Here is an 18,121-nt window from a genome sequence, read left to right as displayed (position 1 = left end):
CCAAATTTCCTCTTGTGATTGAGTTCTAGTTTCAAAGCATTGTGCTCTGAAAACATGCAGGGGACAGTCTCAATATTTTGGTATCGGTTAAGACCTGATTTGTGACCCAGTATGTAGTGTATTCAAGAGAAAGGTCCATGTGCACTTGAGAAGAATGTGTATTCATTTGCGTTTGGGTGGAAAGTTCTGTATATATCTGTGAAATCCATCTGATCCAGTGTATCACTTAAAGCTCTTGTTTCTTTGGAGATGTTGTGCTTAGAATATCTGTCATTTGCTGAAAGTGCCATGTTGACGTTTCCTACTATTAGTGTATTATTATCTAAGTATGTCTTTACTTTGGTTATTAATTGACTGATATACTTGGCAGCTCCCACATTAGGGGCATAAATATTCATGGTTGTTAGGTCTTCTTGTTGGATAAACCCTTTAAGTATGCTATAGTGTCCCTGTTCATCTCTTACTACAGTCTTTGGGATAAACTTTAATTTATCTGATATGAGGATGGCTACCCCAGCTTTTTTTGAGGGCCATTGGAATGGTAAATGGTCCTCCACCCTTTCATTTTCAGGCTGGAAGTGTCCTTAGGTCCAAAATGAGTTTCTTCTAGACAGCAAATAGATGGGTCTTGTTTTTTTATCCAGTCTGAAACCCTGCATCTTTTGATGGGATCATTAATCCATGCACGTTCAGAGTTACTATTGAAACATATGAATTTAGTGTCATCGTAATACCTATTCAGTCCCTGATTTTGTTGATTATTTCCTTGGGATTCCTCTTTCTTTTACAGAATCTTCCTTAATATTTTTTGCAGAGCTGGTTTGGTAGTCACATATTCTTTCAGTTTCTGCCTATCTTGGACTCTTTTTATCTTTCCTTCTATTCTGAATGAGAGCCTTGCTGGATAAAGTATTCTTGGCTGCAGGTTCTTCTCATTTAGGACCCTGAATATATCCTGCCAGCCTTTTCTGGCCTGCCAGGTCTCTGTGGAGAGGTCTGCTGTTAATGTAATACTTCTCCCCATATAAGTTAGGGATATCTTGTCTCTTTCTACTTTAAGGATTTTCTCTTTATCTTTGGTATTTGCAAGTTTCACTATTAAATGTCGAGGTGTTGAACAGTTTTTTATTGATTTTGGGGGGGTCCTCTCTATCTCCTGGATCTGAATGCCTGTTTCCCTCCCCAAATTAGGGAAGTTCTCAAGTATGATTTGTTCAAATATGCTTCCTGGCCCTCTGTTGCTCTGGGCACCCTCTGGAGCTGCAATTATAGACAGATCTTTCTTTCTGAAGCTGTCATTTATTTCCCTTAACCTTTCCTCATGGTCTTTTAATTGTGTTTCTCTTTTTTTCTCAGCTTCCTTCCTTGCCATTATCTTCTGTTCTGTGTCACCCACTCTTTCTTCTACCTCCTTAACCCTCATCCATAGAACCTTCAGTTTGGATTGCATCTCATTTAATTGATTTTTAATTTCAGCCTGATTAGATCTCAATTCTGCATCATGAAGTCACTTGAATACTTTATGCTTTTTTCCAGAGCCACCAGTATCTTTTTAATTGTGGTTCTGAATCGGCTTTCTGACATTGAACTGGAATCCAAATTGTGTTACTCTGTGGGAAAGAGTACCATTTCTGATTCTTTCTTTTGTGGTGAGTTCTTCTTTCTAGTCATTTTTCTCAGTGCAGAGTAGCTGTATTAGCGGGCTGCATCAAGAGTATCAACCACAACCTAAGGAAATTTCACACTAGATGATTCTACAGAGGTCAGAGATTAGAAATTGAAAACAAAGATGAGAACAAAATAAAACAAAGGACCACTAAAGTGAAAAACACATTTTAAAACAGTAGTAAAAATAATAGGCCAGGAATCCTAAAGAAGAAGAGAAAAAAATAGAAAGAAAAAAGAAAAGAAAAAGTAAAACGAAAGGGGAAGAAGCAAAAGGGGTGGCCTGGGAGATGGTGGTGGTGATGAAGTTGTAGTGAAGGGAGAATGTAGTCTACCTGACGGTTTCTAGAGGTCGATCCTCTTGTAGGTGACTATATTAAGTTCTAAATATTAGAAGATGCTCAGTCCCAAATTTATATACTCCAGAAATACTTGTAGAAGGCCCCAACATTGACCACCAAAACATAAATGAGATAAAAGAGGGGGCCAGAATGGGAATTAGGAATCTCACAGAATGAAGCAGCATGGTATACCAGTTGGTTCTGGGTACATGCTTGTCATATTTTAGATAGTATTAACTTCCATCATTGTTGAACAAAATGAGGCAGAGAAAACAACAAAAAACAAAACAAAACAAAAACATATCTTGTATATCCCCCCAAATTAAGTAGAGTATGTTGAAGGGAATCTAGAAGTGGAAAATATATCTAGGACCTGTAATTGTAGAAATATGAAAGTCAGAAAGGAAGAATCTTAAAAATGAAGAGGTGGTAAAATATTGTAGTTAAGGTGGGAAAAGAGAAAAAAATTGGAAATTTACAGTCTGATACAAAACCGAGTTGTACTGGAAAAAAAAAAAAAAAAGGAGGAGTATCCTCTGGTTCTATATACTGTAAAGCCCTCGACTTCCCCTGGAGCTTCCAGCACTGCTCTGTCAAGAACTTGGTTTTCCCCTGTCCTTCCAGCTGGTCTTCTGGGGGAGGGGCCCGCTGTGTTGATTCTCAGGTGTATGCACCTGGATGAGCTGCCCAGCCCCCTGCCAGGTGCAGGGCTCAGTGGGAGCTGTTTATCCTGTGAGGCCCCTGTTCCCTGGTGGCCCCTCTTGGTCCCAGGCACAGGGTGACACAACGAAGAACAACAACACTGGCGGCGGCCAGCTCTCCAGCTCTAGAGTCAGTTCCCTGCAGTACCTACTGCAGTCTTCGGGTCCACACTGGCCTGGATTCTCCCGGCAGGCGGGTCATTGATCTGCATAGCTTGGGGACGCCCGGTGGCAGGAGAGTCCTCCGCTGTCCTGTTCCCTCCCCGCCTCTGCCTGTCTCGGGGAGAGCTCAGGATCGTGGGCTGTGTCCCTTGCTCCCTGGGATCCCGGGCCTGCGCTGCTGGAATTGCGCTCCCGGGGTGCAGCCCCCTCCGCCCGGAGCCGCCGCCTGAACTTTTGAGGCTCCGCCGGGCGTGCTCCAACCCTTTATCGGGCTTGGCCCACAGTCTGTGGCACGCTCTCCCCCGGTACACTTACTCTCTGAGTGACTCTGGGAGACTGAAGGCTCCACTGCCCCTCCTGCGATTCTGCCTGTTTTCCCTGCTAAGCGCCTTTCCGTCTGGGAAGAATCCGGTGCGGATTTTTAAAGTGCTTCCTCCGGACTGGGCTTTTCTGTCCCAGAGGCTTTTACCACCTGTCCTTAGCTTGGCTCCTCTTGGGGCCCCTCCCCCACTTGATTCTTTTTTAATTTTTTTCCTCCTTCCTACCTTGCTAGAAGTGAAAACCCTTCTCTCTGTCGCGTTCCAGCTGTTCTCTTTAAATCTCAGGCCGAATTCGTAGGTTTTCAGGATGATTTGAAAGTTACCTAGGTAAGTTGGTGGGGACAGGTGACTTGGAGACCCTACTCCTCTGCCATCTTGCCCCGCCTCCCTGGAATTACTTTTAATGGCCACACCGAATATTCGTAGTTGATCGTAAATACAGAGAGCAGGGAGGACATGCATTGCAATGCACGGCAGTGGCCCAGACTTAGGCAAGAGTACATTTTGTTTTTGTTTTGTTTTGTTTTGCTTAGATTTTCTTCCTAATATTACTTTAGGTATTGGACGTGTGGTGCCTGGCTTTCAATTTCTTATTAACTGCTTTGTAATGCCTACTTCTTAGGAGGCCTTTTAACATGATCTTTATTTCATCTAAGCCATTTGCAGCATTGTTTTTGTTTTTTAAATTAGTCAAAGGATAGTTAATTATTGTACTCTGGAGTTAAAAGTCTTCGTGAATTCAGATACACATTATATAGATGTCTAAAAACAAAATACTCATTTTTAAATATGGTGAAATATAAATTGAAAGCAACTGCCATCTGTGGAAAATTTTTCATAGATTTTTTGACTAGAGGAACAAAAGAAGATTCCTACTGTATACCAGCCTTTATACATTATCCAGTAAAATGGCATTTCAATAGATTCACAGTGGGTAACATATGGAATACTCCATAAACCCTGATTAGATTTAATAATGTTTGTATCACTGTTTGGGAACATGTACAAGGAGATGTGACAGCCATATATTATTAACATCAAAATAACTCAGAAAAAAAGCTCCTAATTAAAGCAGAACTGATTTAGAAACTTAGCAAATTTGCAGCCAGAAATAACCACCTACCCACCTGCCCAGGACTTGGGACTTTCTTTTATGCATTACAAAACAGGCTTGCTTCTTAGGACTGCGAGATGGCCACTATGAAAATTTTAATGGGCTGTGACAATACCATTTTCAGCCTGTCCAGAACAGCACAAAACCTAGTCTCAGGAAGGACAACATTGCTGTTCAGTTAAGATTTCAGCCAAGTGGCATCAAAGGAAAGCAAGATGTGGTCTGCAGTTGTGCTGAGCTGCATTCAATGGCTCTCTGTAATTAATTAATATCCTCCTGCTTGGCAAATGCGCATACATTAAACTCAGCATCACAATAGCAAAGATTCACTCATGGTGGGCCTTGGTAATGGATGCACACTTGTCCTGTGGAGCAATGTATGTAGGGCATTTGTGTTTTCATAATAGGAGTCTCTGTGCTTTTTTAACTAGGTCATTTCTAAAAGAGGAAAGAAGCAGCAGGTTAAAGTAAACAGGAGAAGGAGGTTGCTTGATTGGACAATTTGAAAATCTGGTTTAGAAAGATTCTCCGCAACTTCTAAACTGAGTAGTTACAATTAATTTCTGTGCCTGTGTTCTGAAATATAAGCATGTTCAACAGGCTTTATTTTTGTAAACAAGTATCTGTGGGCTTAAGAAAGTTCTTTTTTATTAATTTAACCGTTTTTCAGGGTTGACATTTTCCTAATACTTAAATTGCCTTTATTTTAGATGAAATTTTTCACACCTTTCCCTAACAATCCATATAATTCATTCTTTCTTAACTCATCTGAAAACAAAGATGCCCCTCCAAAAGCAATCACTCTTTTTCCCTGTTGTAAGCTTTGAGGCATATATTTTCCTGTTTTGTAATAATATCAAACCATATGGGTATGTAGTATTGTTGGGTATATTTTAATTATATTATTATCTTGCCCTAAAAATGTATTAGCTCTTTAACTATTAGGTTATCATTTTCCCTAGATCTAGCATCTGTCATTGCTCTTGTTTAATGTATCTCAGCTTCAGTCCAATCTAAATAAAATGTCTTTTTTATTGGCTGAGAGTCCTAAATTGGTAGTAAATGTGCAAATATTTAAATTATTTTCCACATGTTCTTTTTAGATACTTATCCTTATTTCCTACTTTTATCGTGACTGGGAAAAATAATTTATAAGCTGAATAAATATTCTATTTGATTCGTAAAATAAGTTCAAGATAATTCTTATATATATTAGTCTATGTAGCTATATTCATCATTTTTGCTAGTCTATTATTTTTATGTAAACAGTTTCATTCACCAATGAATATTAGAAAGCACTATACATCATTAAAAATCTTTATTCATAGATTATTTCCCAAGATATATTACTATATAAACATATTCTTTCTCCTTCTATCAAAAACTGTCTGTAAGGCATCAAGATAAAAATGATAATGTATTCTACAGACAGGATAAATCAAAAGTGATAAGGATGAAAAAATCAGATTAGACATTCCATTTGCCTACTCAATATGGTGTCTCTTGCTCAGGTTTCCATCTTTACAGAACTTACTGGGTATGTTTCACCCACACTGCAATCAGATTTTCTTTTGTCTACCATCTACTGTTCAGTTAATATGTGTTTAGATGTGTGTTTTATGCAAAAATAACTAACTGCCTAACATTTTGGCACATTTTGCTCTTATGGCTTGACAATGCCTGGGCATTTGTGGATAAATGACATATTTTTTTCTTTGTACATGAGTGAAAATCACTCCCCCCAACTACATACCTCACTTAAAATGAGAATACATGAAGATGCTAAAAGGAAAACTCCAGTAAATCTTTTATCAGAATGATTCAAGTATATACAATAGAAGCGTGCATTAACAGAGTATTTTGTTTTGAGACTTTAAACTGAGCACTAGGGGATCCCTGGGTGGCGCAGCGGTTTAGCGCCTGCCTTTGGCCCAGGGCGCGATCCTGGAGACCCGGGATCGAATCCCACGTCGGGCTCCCGGTGCATGGAGCCTGCTTCTCCCTCTGCCTGTGTCTCTGCCTCTCTCTCTCACTGTGTGCCTATCATAAATAAAAAAAAAAAAATTAAACTGAGCACTAATATACATAACCTGTTCTATCATTTATTTGGAGCTTATCTCTGCATCTAAATTTCCTTAGACCATTCAATGACTGCTTTCAGTATTTTCAGGCATCAACATGTCTTCTTGGGCACCTGGGTGTTACAAAAGAGAGAACACACAGGAGGAAACCAGCCAGGTTCTCTACTTGTGGGCAGCTTAATCACAGATTATTCTTATTGTTGCTATAGCTCTAACTCCATTGCTGTTCTCTGGGTGACTCTGCTGAATACTTAGAAGTCTTCTCTTGCCTTTTTGACAAAGTAGCCCTAAAATGTAAGTGTCAAAGTCTATCTAGGCACATCCACTGGCACTTTTTCTCTCCTCCCTTCATTTCTACATGGAGACACACACACATACACTTCCTCTGGGCTCCTAAGCAAGGCCTATGCAATATTAAATTGCCAGGGGAGAAAGAGAGAGTCACTGACCCCTCTAACTTCAACTGGCACAGAACCCTGAGACTACTTAGATACATAAGTAAAAATTTGGATTCATTAAGAGTGTGTGTGTGTGTGTATGTGTGTGTTGAGTTTGTGATCTAAGTAGAAGTTTGCCTTTTTATTACTGTGGTGAAAAATACCTGAAATCTACCTTCTTAACAAAATTTTAAGTAAAATACAGTATTCTTAACTGTAAGCACAATGTTGTATCACACATCTAGAAGTTTTTCATCTTACATGCCTGAAACTCTATGCCCAATTGAATAGTATCTCCCCATTTTCCCTTCCCCCAGCTCCTGAAACCATCATTATAATTTCTGCTTCTATGATTTTGACTACTTTGGATACCTCATATAAGTGATATCATGCAGTAATTGTCCTTCTGTGTCAGGCTTATTTCACGTAGTATAATGTCCTCCAGGTGCATCTATGTTGTAGCGTATAGCATATTTCTTCTTTTGTGTGGTTGAATAATATCCTGGTGTATGTATATGCCACATTTTCTTTACCCATCCATTGATAGACATTTAGATTCTTTTCACCTCTTGGCTATTGTGAATAATGCTGCAATGAACATGTGAGGACAAATATCTCTTTGAGATCCTGCCTTTTTCTTTTTTTATCCCAAGTGCTGACTTTGAATAATACAATGACATTGAAACATACATGGTTCCTGAAGCTTCATGAAGGTGGTGGGCGTGTTCTGTTACTCCGCAGCCCACTGGAATCTGTGCCCATCCGTCCTTCCCAAGCCGACGCAGACGAGCCAAGTTGGCCATGCCTGAGAATGTGGCACTGCGGAGCAGGGTGCTTGCCGAGGCTACTGGTGGCTGCAGCAAAACTGCCTATAAGGACCATGACAAGCTGACCCAGATCCGCTTCAGCAACATTCCTCGGCCAAAGCTATTGCTGATGCTATTAGAACAAGCCTTGGACTAAAAGGAATGGATAAAATGATTCAAGATGGAAAAGACGATGTGATCATTAGAAATGATGGTGCCACCATTCTTAAACAAATGCAAATGTTACATCCAACAGCCAGAATGGGGGTGGAGCTGTCTAAGGCACAAGATATAGAAGCAGGAGTTGGCATCAACCACATCAGTGGTCATCATTCCTGGCTCTCTTAGATTCCTGTACCAAGCTTCTTCAGAAAGGGATTCATCCAACCATCATTTCTGAGTCATTCCAGAAAGCTTTAGAAAAGGGTATACAAATCTTGACTGACATGTCTCAACCTGTAGAACTCAGTGACAGAGAAACTTTATTAAATAGTGCTACCACTTCATTGAACTTAAAAGTTGTCTCTCAGTTATTCAAGTCTGATTTCTCCAATGAGTGTAAATGCAGTGATGAAAGTGATTGACCCAGCCACTGCTACTAGTGTAGAACTTGGAGATATTAAAATAGTTAAGAAACTTGGTGGGGCAATTGATGACTGTGAGCTGGTAGAAGGGCTGGTACTTACTCAAAAAGTGGCAAATTCTGGAATACCCAGAGTTTCAAAGGCTAAGATTGGGCTTACTCAGTTTTGCTTATCTGCTCTCAAAACAGATATGGATAATCAAATAGTAGTTTCTGACTATGTCCAGATGGACTGAGTACTTTAGGAGGAGAGTACTTTAGGAGAGTACTCAATTTAGTGAAGCAAATTTAAAAAATAGGATGTAAACATAAACCACATCTTCTTTATCCATTCATCTTTCGATGAACACCGAGGCTCCTTCCACAGTTTGGCTATTGTGGACATTGTTGCTGTAAACATTGGGGTGCAGGTGTCCCGGCATTTCATTGCATCTGTATCTTTGGGCTAAATCCCCAACAGTGCAATTGCTTGGTCATAGGGCAGGTCTATTTTTAACTCTTTGAGGAACCTCCACACAGTTTTCCAGAGTGGCTGCACCGTTTCACATTCCCACCAACAGTGTAAGAGGGTTCCCTTTTCTCCACATCCTCTCCCACATTTGTGGTTTCCTGCCTTGTTAATTTTCCCCATTCTCACTGGTGCGAGGTGGTATCTCATTGTGGTTTTGATTTGTATTTCCCTGATGGCAAGTGATGCAGAGCATTTTCTCACGTGCATGGTGGCCATGGTACTAGAGGGTATTATGCTGAGTGAAATAAGTCAATTGGAGAAGGACAAACACATGGTCTCATTCATTTGGGGAATATAAATAATAGTGAAAGGGAATAGAAGGGAAGGGAGAAGAAATGGGTAGGAAATATCAGAAAGGGAGACAGAACATGAAGACTCCTAACTCTGGGAAACAAACTAGGGGTGATGGAAGGGGAGGAGGGGAGGGGAGGGGTTAATGGGTGACTGGCACTGAAGGGGGCACTTGACGGGATGAGCACTGGGTGTTATTCTGTATGTTGGCAAATTGAACACCGATAAAAATAAATTTATTATTAAAAAAACATTCTTGAAAACAAAAAAATTTAATTTAATTTAAAAAAATAAAAAATAGGATGTAATGTCCTCCTCATACAGAAGTCTATCCTGAGAGATGCTCTATGTTTTCTTGCATTACATTTCCTGAACAAGATGAAGATTGTGGTGGTTAAGGATGTTGAAAGAGAAGACATTCAATTCATTTGTAAGACCACTGGAACCAAGCCAGTTGCTCATATTGACCAATTCACTGCTGACATGCTAGGATCAGCTGAGTTAGGTGAGGAGGTCAATTTAAATGGTTGTGGCAAACTGCTCAAGATTACAGGCTGTACAAGCCCTGGAAGAACAGTTACAATTGTTCATGGATCTAACAAATTGATGATTGAAGAAGCTGAGCGCTCCATTCATGATGCCCTATGTGTTATTTGCTGTTTAGTGAGGAAGAGAGCTCTTATTACAGGAGGTGGTACTCCAGAGATAGAATTGGCCCTGCGGTTAACTGAATATTCACGAACAGTAAGTGGCATGGAATCCTACTGCAATCATGCTTTTGCAGATACTATGGAAGCCATTCCATCTACACTAGCTGAAAATGCTGGCCTGATTCCCATTTCTACAGTAACAGAACAAGGAAACCAGCATGCCCAAGGAGAAAAAATTACCAGCATTAATGTCTGAAAGGGTGATATTTCCAACATTTTGGAGGAACTGGTTGTCCAGCCTTTGTTGGTTTCAGTCAGTGCACTGACTAGCGACTGAAACCATCCAGAGCATTCTGAAAATTGATGATGTGGTAAACACTCAGTAATCAGATTAACACTGGCCAACTGGTGCTGCTGTGGCCACTAACTGCTGTGTGCGTCTGGAGTGGAAAATCACCTTCGTGTTTTTGCTTTTTAGAAGATTTGTTTCCTTTATGAATCCCTACGCCTGGTCTTCCAGTTGGCACTTGCTTGAAAAATTGTATTGACACAACTTAATTAAAATATTAAATGTTTGATTTCAAAAAAAGAGAAACACATATATGGTTCCTAAGATCATGTAATTTTTTGAGATGTCAAAAATACCTACAGACAGCAAACACAGTAAAGATAGATTTGCAAACCTAGTTTACATCTATATCACAAACTGAACACTACTGAAGGTATTTGGTTATTGTTTGTTTTCCTCAAGCAGAAAAATTTCACACGGCATAATTTATCTTTCCAACAAAAGAAAGAAAAAAAGGAATGCATTCTCAGGAAGTAATACCACTGTATTTCAAAAACTTCTTCCACATATAGCATCTAAAAATGCCTTTCAGAATTAAAGAATGTGATTTCATACTTAAAACATACATTAAATTGATGTTAGAAAAAGCATAGCATCTATTAGGGATGCAGTAAAATCAATAAATTCTTATATATATCCATGTATAGTCACATATACATATACACATAAATGTATACATAGAAAATCTTAAAAATTAAATGAAGAGTTGTTAACAAGCATAAGAAATATGTTGCAAAAATTATCTGTCTAAAAAAACTCTAACAAGAATAAAATTTTCCTAGTGGACATTCTGGCTCAGGGTCAGTCCAGAATAAGCTATTACCATATTGACTAAACTGAGGGAAATATTCTGAAATGTTTTTCTTCCATGATGAAGATACTATTAGATTAGTGCTCCTTATATCCTGAAATGCACTTGTTTTCAACCTTGTAAAAATTTTTAGTAAGTGAGGATGAGATTAGGGTTATGGTTAGGGTTACATGAACATCTAAAGAAAGTTCATATAAGGTGATGGCATGAATGCATTCTGATAAGTGAATATAGATCTTCAAAGCTCAGGGAATTGGGAGTTACAAATTTAATGTCAGGAGTGACAAACAGCCCAGATTGTAAACAAGCAAGAGTCCTCGATAAGCAATCAGGTTAGAAATACGAAGTATGTTTCAAGGCCATTTTTTTTTTACATTCGAGTAATATGCCTGTCTTTATGATAGTTTATTGTAGGTAAAATTTAGGATGATGTTGCCATGTACTTATTTGATCCTTTAACCCTGTTTTAGAGATCACAGGACATACAAAAGTTGTGCAAAATTTACTTTAACTATCATTTGCCCTCAATCTAGAATTGGAAGGCTTACTGTAAAACATACAACTAATTTAAATAATATGTTCAAGTATTTCCATTAAAGAAATCAAAGTATTCACTTTTTCTCATATTAGTGCTTCCATTTTATCTGAATACTTAAAGAATCTAGCATTATTTACAGCTGGTAGTAACTTTAAAAAATTTCCATTCTAGTTGCTTATTTTGCAATGGGAGACATGAATCCTACAGGTTACCCTGCCATGGAAAAAAGGCATGAAATCTCTGTGTCAGTTCATAGGTCTTTCAAATATACAGATTTGGCTCTTTATGAGTAAATTTTGTTTGGCAGACTTTTCCCTTTTTGTTGCCACTTCTTTACCACGTTGGTGATTTTAGTTAAGGAAAGATAAATAAATGACAAAGCATTATCAGCTGAATTTGAAACTACAACTTGGACTGAAAATGCATTATTAGAAACTATCTATAATTCAGTACAAGAATCCCAAAACCTGAAATGGACCATATTAAAACAAATGTAAAAAAATGATAATAAAATGCCCAAAGAATTCAAAGAACTATTTTACAGTAAGAAATCAGTCCCAAATACCTAGACATTCATTCCAAAGCAGCAGCAGATATAGCAGAAATACCTGGTATAGTAAAAATTTAAAAATAAAAATAACAGTGTACAGTAATGATGAGAGTTATTTGCAGATACTTGGCATCATGTCTAATTAATTTCATAACTATATATAGTTATTGTTGAGTCTATAATATTATGTCTTAAAGTCCTTTATACCCTAACTCTGTCACTCCCCAAAATAATAAAAGTCAATTCCTCAGGGACATACCCTTTGCCAAAAGTCATACTGACTACATATTTTGCATCATTGGCATTTGTAGTTAAATGACTTTTTATGGTCATTGGGAACTGTTACCACAGATTATGGGATAGGATATTTTGCTCTCTTAGCTAAAGTTATAATTCCAGACTATTCTGTGTTTTGAGGATGTATCAAAGCCAAACAGGGATCCATGGGTGTCTTGGCGATTTAGCGCCTGCCTTCAGCCCAGGCCGTAATCCTGGAGTCACGGGATCGAGTCCCTCGTTGGGCTCCCTGCATGGAGCCTACTTCTCCCTCTGCGTGTGTCTCTGCCTCTCTCTCTCTCTCTGTCTTCCATGAATAAATAAATAAAATCTTAAAAAAAAAAAAGCCAAACATATTCAGACCAAGAGCATGTTCATTGAATCAATAAGAATGTTAATGGAGCACTGTTAAGGTACCACTGTGATCTAGATTGGATTAGATGAGAGGAAGTCTCTGTTCTATTTTCCTTGGCTTTGCAGTTCTCACTGTTTTCATAGAGGCTTATCTCCAAGTTATCAAAGAGCCCAAGTATGGAACCCCGTGTTTCATAGATGGTTCAATATGTCATCTTCCAAACAACTCTTCTGTTACCAGTTAGGTTCCTACAAACAAGTAAGATGATACTCCTCTGTATAAAAATCATTGATTACTTGCCTCAAAGAAAACTTGAGAACCCTAATATGCATTCAATACCTTCCCAGGTATAAGGAAGAAAAGACTTGCCATATGTTCCTAAGTTTGATAGGTGGCTCTATACAACAAACTGATAATAGATTAAAGGAAGAAAAGATACACAGATTTAGTAATGCTTAATATGATGTACACAAGGACATCACAGGGGGAAAAAGTGGATACCTAAATAAGTGGTGAGATTTGAGAGCTTTTATGCCATCTTATGGGAAAGAAGATATAGGCTACTTAGAGGAAAAGACTTTTAAGAAAGATGAATAGGAACATAGAAGAATAAATGGAAGATATGATAGTGTGTGACACAGTTTGGGTCATATGTCAACTTCTAGTCTCCTCTTCTTTTTTAAAAAATGATTTATTTATTTAGAGAGAGAGCAAGTGGGAGGAGGGGCAGAAGGAGAGAGAGAATTCTGAAGTAGACTCCCCACTGAGCATAGAGCCTGCCAGGGGGCTTGATCCTAGGACCCTGAGATCATGACCGGAGCCGAAATCAAGAGTTGGCTGCTTCGCCAACTGAAGCACCCAGGCACCCCTACTCTCCTTTGATAAGAGTCAATCTTCCTTGGTTGATGAAACTCCCAGGAAGATTTATAACACATGAGTTCCTTTTAGAGGATATGTCATTAAGCAGATAAGGAGAGTTCAGAGAAAGCTTCTCCTTACATTTGCTGTTTTTCCAAGTGCCTTCAACTCAAAATCAATCATATGTCAAAGAGGCATGTTTTAGGTGGCCTGTTCTGCCACCTATCACAGTCTTATCTTCCTCTACATCTCCCTGCATACTCAAACTATGTTTTCCCATAATAGTTAGAGTTCTTTGGTAACTCCGGATACATTTATATCTTTCCTCATGCTATTCTCATTGTCTGGAATGTCTTCTCTCTAGATTGAGAAATCCTTCCTATACTTCAAGATGGAACTCAAAAGTTACTTCCCTCTGAGATCGTGCCTAATAATCTCAGAATCACTTCCTGCTATGCATTTCCACATCGTTCTTGAATTCCTCTATGGAACTTAGTTTATGTTACTATGTATTTTTATTTATTTATGTAACAGGGGAAGCAGTATAGTATGGTGGTTAAATACATAGTTTTGTGTTGTGGGAGAATGGGGAAAGGTACCCAGATTCAAATCCTTAATCCACCACTTATTACTGAGATGGCTTACTTTTGAGAAAGTCAGTTGATCTCCCTGAGGCTAATTTCATCATGTGGAAAATTGAGTTAGTAATAGCATATATGCATATAGGGCCATTGGGAGGGTTAAATATGACAAGACTTATAAAGCATTTAACTCAGTGACTGCTTTATTGTAGAGTTCAATAAACATTACTTTCTGCTATTGCTGCTCTGCCTCTCAACACTAGTTTATAAATTCAGTGAGGGTTAGAAACCATGTCTCATCACTTTACTTTCTTTAGTTAGTCTCTAACAGTTTTGTATACAGTGTTGCTACATGATAAATGATGCTGAGAACTAAATATACAGTAAAGCTGGAGGTTGGACTTGATCTAATTAATGTATGTCCATGCATGTTATGAATATTAAATAACAATACTGACCTTCCAAAATATCAAACTCAAATTGTATAATCATAACTTTTACGTTACTCTAAATACAACTGTTTATATGCCAATCTGCATAGTTATGTATTGCCTAACACCTGCTATTTTTTAACTGCCTTTGATTCTATGTAACATTCTTAATAATTTATTAAATATGCTTTAATCGAATATTCATATAATATCCACTCTTATCAGTAGTTAGGAATTAACAAGTAGACTTACTATTAATAATCTGTGTTCCATTAGTCCTAAGAATGTTTTTGTTATTATTGTTAGTGTGGAGTGTGTGTGTGTGTGTGTGTGTGTGAATGTAACTAGTATCTCTTATGCCTTTGAGCAGAAGAAAACTGATCCTATCACTTCCTTATTTAAAACTCACCAAAGACTTAGAATTTTCTCAGGAAAAACTTCAAAATGCTTAAGAGACCTGTAGAATCTGGCCCCTAAGTACCTCAGGAACTTTCTACCTCCTATCTCCCACTTACTCCAGAGGCTCTCACATTCAGGCCTTTTCCTCTTCTTTGTGTTCCTACAATATTTAATATCTATCAGAGCCTTCATACACCCTTACCCCAGTGTCCCTCCTCTTGGCTCTTCCCTTTCAGGTCTCAGTTAAGTCTCCCAAATATGCATTCTTTAATAGCCTCTGCTTTACAATCACATTTATTTTTCAATTTGTAATTTTATTTTATTTTTTTCTTTGTGTTTAAAACAATTTTTTTAATTCATGAGAGACACAGAGGGAGATGCAGAGACATAAGCAGTGAGAGAAGCAAGCTCTTCACAGGGAGCCCTATGTGAGTCTTGATCCTGGGATCCCAGGATCATGCCCTGAGCCGAAAGCAGATGCTCAACCGCTGAGCGACCCAGGCATCCCTATTGCTTTGTTTATTGTATGTCTTCCCACAAAACTATGTCTATGAAAGCATTGACCAATGACTTTTTGTGAATATTTACTACCATATCCTCAGCACCTAAAAGATACCTGACACATGGCAGGTACTTAATAAATATATTTGAGTAGATAAATGAAAAAATCACTCTGCTGGGTGTCTAAGAATGTGAAGGTAGCCCGTCTTCAAAGGAAGGGTAAAAATAAATCTACAAAAGATGAAAAGGAAGTAAATAATGAAAGGAGGTAGAGAAAAGCAGTTCTGAGTGTACCTCTTACCTTTGTCATCACATTTGTAGCTTTAAGTGGAGACTGATTTAAAAACATTTTCTTTATACATGGCTGAATCAGGCCATCTGTGGAAAAGTGGGGTCATTACAAAATGGTTTCATCTCTCCAGTAACATAATTGCCTCCTATATGTTAAAAACTGGGGATCCTAGTTCAAAATTTTTATAATTAACTATGCTATCTTTGTTATATTGTGTCCTATCCCTAAGTTTTGTAATATGATTTTTTTAAAAAATTTTGTAATCTATATCCTAAACTATTTTATTGTGTTGAATCCAAGTGGAAATTAAAACATTCATTCCTTATTGTCCCTGCTAATGTTTCACATTTTAAAATATTTGTCCACACATATTCATCACATAATGTGTGATTTATAAGTAAATTCCGACTACTTTGATATATCTTAATATTATTTTTAAAGGATAAATTTCTATGAAATATAAATTTTTACTAAAAATATATTCAAACTGAAACATTAATATTTTGTTTTTAGCATTTAGAGAAATGTTTTCTGGCAGATTATGGAAAGAAGAAATGATATTTATAATCTTCAATAGAGTGTATATTTGTAACTTCCTTTTATTTTAATGAATAATTATGCCATGTTGCTAACGAAAGCTTGTGTGAAGGTTAAGTGGATCTCAAGTTGATTTTCCCCTGTTCTCAACAATCCAGCAATAACACTATTTCAAATTTCAAGTTTTTTTAATTAAATGCATAACTAATGTACTCCCTATGAAAATGAGAAATTTTAAGAACTGATTTAACTCAATTACCTGTGAGATACATAAACTCCTTCATTCCCAGTGCCCTGCTAGTGCTTATTTTGGTTCTACTGGAACAAATTTTCTGTGGTAACAATTACTCTTTATATCAAAATGAGTAAAATGATAAATAGTGTTCTCTGCCTAGTATTTGATAAAGCAATACTATGTAGGGTAGGAAAAATTTTTCCTCACCCCTCTCAGGGTCTCTGGGTAGGTCTAAAAATTAAACTGACAAAGAGATTAAGAGGAGAAAAGCATACAGATTCATTGAATATAACTTTGACATGACATGGGAACCTTCATTAGGAAATTAAGAGCCAAAGAAATTGTTAAACCTCTTTTTTATGCTAGATTTGATAAAGCCTAGGAAGTTGTGGAAAGATATAATAGGGCAAAAAGCATACGTTAAATGTATTAAACTGAGGGGAAATTAGCAAGACCTGTCCATTCAGAATCTTTTCAGTATCCTTCCATCTTGGAGATAAGGGTATTTTGTTTCCTCAGGGTATAAGGAAGGCACTTTACACATGGAGGCCTTATAACTTGCTTCAGGAGAAAGTCAGAGTGACCTTCCTGCTTCCTCCTTTCTCTTAAAATTTTGAATATGCCATGGCGCCATATTTTGGAGTAACATGTCCTGAACCCTATCAGCTACTTTGCCAGTTAGAGGGCGAGGGTTAATAATACCTACCTTTAACAAATTTATAGACAGGTAGGTACAGCTACCAAAAATAGTGAAAACCGATATATAATATACCTAAAAGTGTAAAGAAAATAATTTGCTTTTGAGTAAATGCCTATGGATGAATACAGCTGTTTCAGGTTGAATTTTAAATCCATACTATTGCAGTATTACTAAGGAATATACTCTATAAATTTACATATATTCACACAAAAATATAGATGATAAAGTTCTATATAATTCTGTATAGTACATAAATACCCAAGTAACTGAAGATTGCTTCCCTAGGTCAGATTGTCAAGTGAGTTAATATAAAAAGGCTTTGTGGGATCTATGATATATGTTTTATAAATTAAGTATCCAGATTCGGATCAACATTAAGATCAAATGGTTTAAAATGAATATTTAGGGCAGCCTGGGTGGCTCAGCGGTTTAGCGCCGCTTTCAGCCCAGGGCGTGATCCTAGAGACCCGGGATCGAGTCCCACGTTGGGCTCCCTGCATGGAGCCTGCTTCTCCCTCCGCCTGTGTCTCTGCCTCTCTCTCTCTCTCTCTCTCTCTCTCTTTCTCTGTGTGTCTCTCATGAATAAATAAATAAAATATTTAAAATAAAATAAAATAAAATGAATATTTATAAAAGTTTAACATTTTACCTGCTACTGTTTTAAAATGTTGAGCACATTTTAGTTTATCAGCCTTGCAATGAACACTTATCTTAGGAAAAAGATGATGTGTTTTAATTCACAGTTATTTTGATGAACTTCCAAGCTGGAAAAATTAAAAATGTCTTTGTAGAAGGAGGAATTTGAGTCAAATGGTAAAAGAAAAATTACTCTAAGTTGCTTTTCCTACCTTATCTTTGATAAGTTTTTTATATGTATTAGATATGCTCACTTTACCACCTTAGACTTATACTTATTCTGAAGATATAAAATACTATGATTACCCCATCTTGGAAATTCTTCTTGGAAAGCACATTGTTTTCTAAGGATTCTTCTCTCTAAATATTTCAAAAACTCCCAAGGTTGTTTAAGCAGGTGGGAAAAGGTC

The 18,121-nt window shown here is 37.5% G+C and overlaps 1 protein-coding gene, 1 long non-coding RNA gene and 1 pseudogene across 8 annotated transcripts in view; 2 read left to right on the top strand and 1 right to left on the bottom strand.

Annotated features, from left to right (window-relative positions):
• Positions 1–18,121, top strand: part of DIAPH2 (diaphanous related formin 2) — a 1,054,304-nt gene that overhangs the window by 767,325 nt on the left and 268,858 nt on the right. The gene's annotated exons all lie outside the window — the stretch shown is intronic.
• Positions 5,603–10,048, top strand: LOC140627895 (T-complex protein 1 subunit delta-like; annotated as a pseudogene).
• The window catches only part of LOC140627896 (uncharacterized), a 115,696-nt gene continuing 103,706 nt past the window's right edge, over positions 6,132–18,121 (bottom strand). The window contains exons 7-8 of one of the 2 annotated variants that reach the window (XR_012026403.1): positions 15,613–15,689; positions 6,132–6,343 (exon numbers count right to left, since the gene is read on the bottom strand). This is a non-coding gene — a long non-coding RNA (uncharacterized lncRNA). The remainder of the gene's footprint in view (positions 6,344–15,612; positions 15,690–18,121) is intronic. The other variant, XR_012026404.1, reaches the window with a different exon arrangement.

The sequence above is a fragment of the Canis lupus genome, chromosome X (genome assembly GCF_048164855.1).
Source record: "Canis lupus baileyi chromosome X, mCanLup2.hap1, whole genome shotgun sequence".
Lineage (NCBI taxonomy): Eukaryota > Metazoa > Chordata > Mammalia > Carnivora > Canidae > Canis > Canis lupus.
The sequence above is the reverse complement of the archived record's forward strand: the minus strand, read 5'-3'. Positions and strand labels throughout refer to the sequence as shown.